Here is a 6,017-nt window from a genome sequence, read left to right as displayed (position 1 = left end):
CTTTCCCTTCTTGGGAAAATGAACTCATCTGTAAAATGAAGGCTAAAATACATCATCCCAAAGATTATATATTGATAGAGCTGAGACGAGAACACAACTGTTTTGATTCCCAATCTGTTGATCTTCCCTCTCTTCTTTCTTGCCTATCTTGGGCTTTTGTGGTATACTAGAAATAGTTTAACCCTATCTGGGGCATTTAAAACTAAAAGCGTGCTAAAGAAATTAACTACTGATATATGTGACAAAATGAATAAAACATGACAAAAATGAAGTCAGACACAAATCAGTACAAACGGGTATTTCATTTATATATAGTACTAGATAGGTGAAACTGGTCTATGGCAATGAAAATGAGTAGTAGTTTTAGTTGTTTCCAGGGGAGAATAATTGAAAAAATATAAGGGAACTTTCTGGGTTAGTGAGAATGTTCTTTATCTTCATAGAAGTGTAGGTGTCATGGGTGGGTATATTTTTAAAACTCATCAAATACATCTGTTTTTCATTACATATGAATTACACCTTACTGAAAAGCATATTTTTTAAAAGTATGCCAGGGCCAGCCCCAGTACTGTCCCTTTTCAGTGAGTGCCCACATCCTATGACAAAATTGGAAAAAAAAAAAAATACATGCTGAAGACGTTAAGATGTGAAGGAAATCTGACATTTACCGAGCACTTACTAGCCCCTGATATATATAATCTCCATCTCAGATCTCTAGAAAGGGATTGCCCCCATTTTATAGATCAAAAAACTGAAATTCTATAAGGTTAAGATAACTTGGTTATGTCGCTGGACTCCTGAATAAACACTGTAGCTAGGAACAACCCAAGATTGTCTGCCCCTTTTCCTTATAATAGGTTGTCAGCCTGGAGCCAGGAGGTTTGTTTCACTTCACTGCCACATGGTCCTAAGAGTCCACTTTTCCTCTGGCCTCCCTCTAGAGTCAAATGAAGCCTATAATTGTTGTAAACATGGTTCTCGCAATCAGAATATCTCCCTTCCCTCTTACCAAGGCATTAAACGCAATTTCCAATTTTCTCAGGCAGACCAAGCAGGCGCACAAAATCCCTTTGACTCTGGCGAGAGGATAAATCATCAACTAGGTCAGTGACATGAGCTCCAAGGTGACACAGGCCAGCTGCCTTCTGTTCAAGAGATGTCTGACTCATCCCTGAGAGGTGTGATGGGAAGAGATGGAGTAGGAATCAAGAGACCTGAGTCCTGCTGCCGCTCTGCCAAGATGCTCTGTGGCCTTGCCTTCTCTGACCCCCTAGCCTACACTCCCTAAAAGATCATTGGCTGGGCCGATCAAGCCTTCAGACCCAATATCTTGTCGATTTATGAAATCCTGAGCCCTACTTCCACATATTGTTTATAAGAAAAACTGGGCAGCTGGAAAAGACTTGTTTTCTAAGTCCCTAAATGGGGTGACATTGCCTTTTGGACGGGGGTAATACATAGGGGGTGTGTCTGGGTGTGTTTGTTCACCTGTTTAGCTTTGCGTCAGTATTCGTCCCCAGCTTTCCACTCACCCAGTAGCTGCTACTCTTTTAGCTTCCCTAAAGGAGACTTGGCAATGTGCAATTCTACAACCAAAATATTAGTCCTCACCTGGAAATTTCTCCTCACAATCCCAATGGGGTTCACTTGCAAGTCCTGGCCCATGGAGCCTTCTATTTAAATTAAGAGAACATTCTAGTTAAAGGTGCCTGCTGCTATCCTGACAGCCCTTCCATAGTGTTACACCTTGGGAGAAACCTGATTTTCCCCTTGTTCCCTTTGGAGACCAAGCAAAAAATTAAAAGTAACTACAAGACTGAAGCTGCAGAGTTTGAGAAAAGTACATGCCATGCTGAGAATGCCCTGAACCCCCACAGACCTCTATGTGGGAGTACACTGGGAAGCAGAGGGCCACAGGGGAAACGGCTCTGCCACTTTTGAGCTATATGATCCTAGAAAGTCACTTCATCTTTCCAAAACTGTTTCTTCATCTGTAAAGTTGGGATAATACCACCAACCTCAAGGATAAGCCATATGGAGCCAGCAGGTGGTGTGGTGTTAAAGCACTAGACTCCCACATGGCCAACCATGGTTCAAGTCCCGGCCCTGGAGACTTGCTTTCTCACTTACCTCTCTCTCTAGTTAAATTTAAATAAGAATAATAAATAAATTTTAAAAAGATAATTCATATAAAGAACATAGCACTGGAAAAGCCCAATAAATGTGAGATACAAACATACATGCACACATTCAGATATTCACATGCACTCACACACAGATCTACTCACATGCACCACACACACAAACCCTGAAAGACTGGAGTGGGGACTAGTTCATGTGTACCAAGCACAGAGTCTAATTCAATAACTGATATTATGGACAAAAGTATGAAGGCAGGAATACCAAGAATAGGAAGACCATTAGAGGTTACCAAGACTAGAAGTTCACAAAGAGGTAACCCTGGACCAATAGCGTCAGCGTCACTTGGGAACTCGTAAGAAATGCAAGTTCTAGGGGCCAGCAGGTGGTGTGGTGGTTAAGGGCACTGGACTCCCACATGGCCGACCAAGTTATGAGTCCTGAACCTGATGGCTTGCTTTCTCACTTTCCCTTTCTCTTTTTTCGTGCTCTGTCCTTCTCCAGTCAAAGTAAAATAAAGTTAAATAAAATAATTTTTTTTTTTTAAAGAAAGAGGACCAGCAGGTGGTGTGGTGGTTAGGGGGCTAGACACTCCCACGTGGCCAACCATGGTTTAAGTCCCAGACCTGGAGGCTTGCTTTTTCTCTCTCATGCTCACTCTCTGGTCAAATTAAAACAAATCAATAAATAAACTTAAAATAAAACATAAAATAATTCTTTAAAATAAATGGATATGGGACCAGCAGTTGGCATTATGGCTGTCACTGGACTCTCATGTGGTTGACCACGGTTCGAGTCCCAGACCCAATGGCTTAAACTCACGCCGAGTCCCAGACTGAGGCTTGCTTTCTCGCTTTCCTTCTCTCTCTTGTCTCTGTATGGTGAGTGCACATGCTCTGTAGCAAATTAATAATAATTATAAGTAAAAATAAATAATTCTTTAAAAAATTAATAAATGGATACATAAAATTAAATGAATAATTCCTAAAAAAAAAAAAAAAGAAAAGAAAGAAATGCAAACTCTAGACTCACTCTCAGAAAACTTGAGAGTGGAATCCAGCAATTCCTGTTGGGAAACCCCCTCCTGATGTATGCTAAAGTTTGAGGACCAAGGACTTAGATAAGGATCTGACAAACTTTTTTTGTTTGTTTTGCTGTAGGGCATGTGAGCTTGCAGGAGACAGAGGAAAGGGAAAGTGAGAAAGCACCACCAGGGGGGATAACCACACAGAAATCCCTTCTCCATTCTCCTCTAGGGATTTTGGGTACATGCCCCTCATTTTTGTTTGTTTGTTTGTATTTTTAAGAGAGATTTTTGCTATAGGGTGTGTGCACTCATCGGAAAGACAGAGAGAGCTAGACAGAAAGCAAGAAATCACACACACACACCCCCCCCCCCAGAGGGGATGGCCACACCACAATCCCTTCTCCACTCTCCTCTCAGGATCTTGGGCACACATGCACACGCAACCAGTGTGAGTTTAAGCTACCAGGTCCAGGACTCGAACCACAGTTGACTACGTGGGAGTCTAGTAATGTAACCATTATCCCATTTGCTGGTCCCCCCTCCCTCACATGTTTTTCAAGCCACGGGGTCTGGGACTTGAACCACACAGTCAGCCATGTGGGATCCAGTGCTTTAACCTCTATGCCATCTGCTGGTCCAACAAACTGTTTCTATAAAGGGATGGACAGTAAATGTTTTATCTTTATGGACTGTTACCACTACTCTATTACCACTTATAACATTAACGCAGCCAGAGTTAATATGTACATGAATGAGCAAGGAGCTGTTCCAATAAAGCTTTATTTATGAAAACAGGGAATGGAGTTTGGAATGAGATAAATGTGGTGGTTGCACAACACTGTGAATGTACTAAATGCCACTGAATTGTTCATTTCAAAATGGTTAATTTGGGGGCCAGCAGGTAGCGTGGTGGTTAAGGCACTGGGCTTCCCACATGGCTGACTGTATAGTTCAAGTCCCAGATCTGGCCTTGTTCATTTTCCCTCTCTCTTTCTCACTCTACTTTCCCCCTGGTTAAATTAAAAATAAAAATAATAATAATAATGAATAAAATTAAATTTAAAAATTCTTTAAAACAGTAAAATGGTTCATTTTAGGCTGGTCCCATGGCCTAGTGATTGAAGGAAACAAATCTCACATGGCCAACTGCATGGTTCAAATCCTGGTCCCAAAGGCTTGAAAAACACACAGGGGGCCAGCAGGTGGCATAGTGGTTAAGGTGCTGGACTCCTGCATGTCCGACTACTGTTCAAGTCACACACCCAGCAACTTGCTTTCTCACTCCCCCGCCGTCTTTCTCTGGTGACTGCGTGTTAGCAAATTAAAGAATAATAACAACAAATAAAATTTTAAATTAAAAACAAAAAAACCACACAGGGTGTATCTACGTGCCCCAAATCCCAACAGGACAGAGAAATGGAGAAGGGATTGCATGCAAAGTGACCACACAACATCGGGGAGGGCTTTCTCCCTTCTCTTCCTGTCTCTCTGGCACATGCACATATCCTTTGACAAAAGAAAAAGAAAAAGTTAATTGGGGCCAGCAGGTAGTGTAGTGGTTACATCGCTGGATTCCCGTATGGTCAACGCAATTTGAGTCCCAGATACGGTAGCTTGAAACTCACGCATGATGTGTGTGCGTGCATACCTCAAATTCCGAGACGAGAATGGAGAAGGGTCTGTGGCATGGCCATTCCCCCCCCCAAGGCGGGTGATTTCTCACTTTCTGTCTCTTTGGTGATCCCACGGCCCCGTGGCAAAAATCTCTCTAAAAAACAAAGTTAATTTTGGAAACCAGCAGTTAGCGTAATGGCTATGTCCCTGGACCCCCACGTAGTCGACCACGGTTCATGTCCCGGACCCGGTGGCTTAAAAGTCACGCTGGGCACGTGTGCGTGTGTGCCCAAGATCCTGAGAGGAGAATGGAGGAGAAGGGATTGCGGCATGACCATCCCCCCTGGGGGGTGATTTCTTTCTATCTCTATGTCTCTGTCTGTCTGGCGAGCGCACGCACCCTATAGCGAAAACCTCTCCAAAAAAAAAAAAAACACAAAAGTTAATTTTGTGGTATGTGAATTTCACTTCAATAAATTATTTAAAAAACAATCGACCAAATAGGCAATGGATAGGATTTGGCTGACGGATAATAGTTTGCTGATCCTTGACCAAAATCAACATTCGATTTTTTGCTTAAAGTCATTCCAGGCACACTTAATTAGTAATTATATAGCCTCTACCTGAACACTTAAAGAGTCGCTCACTATGCTCCAAAACAACTTATGACACTGATGAACAGACCCCAATTTTATCTGGAGAGTTTTTTCATGTACAAAACCTAATCTCCCTATTATTTCCACCTATAGTTTACTTAGGCTTCACTGCAGGACTGCATGCCAGACTGTTTTACAGGGGGAGTTCACTCTGATTGGACGAACACCAACAGTGGAACGTATTTCTGTGCTACAGCAGCAGGTAAAGAGAAAACAAATGCCTTAATTATTGATACTCCACAGGATAAGCTGACACGTGTGTGCTCTCTCTGTCTCCCACTCACACACACACACACAATCAGCAGCAGCAGATTTTTTTTTTTCTTTTTGGAGAGGTTTTTGCTATGCGATGTGTGTGCTCGCCAGAAAGAGAGAAACAGAGAGACAGAAAGAGAGAAACAGAGAGACAGAAAGAGAGAAATCACCTCCCAGGGGGGATGGCCATGCTGCAATCCCTTCTCCTCCATTCTCCTCTCAGGATCTTGGGCACGCGTGCATGCACATGTACCCGACATGAGTTTAAGCCACTGGGTCAGGACTCAAACTGCTGTAGACTACATGGGAGTCCAGTGACATAGCTA

This window comes from Tupaia chinensis, unplaced genomic scaffold, assembly GCF_000334495.1.
Source record: "Tupaia chinensis unplaced genomic scaffold, TupChi_1.0 Scaffold000047_1, whole genome shotgun sequence".
NCBI lineage: Eukaryota > Metazoa > Chordata > Mammalia > Scandentia > Tupaiidae > Tupaia > Tupaia belangeri.
The sequence above is the reverse complement of the archived record's forward strand: the minus strand, read 5'-3'. Positions refer to the sequence as shown.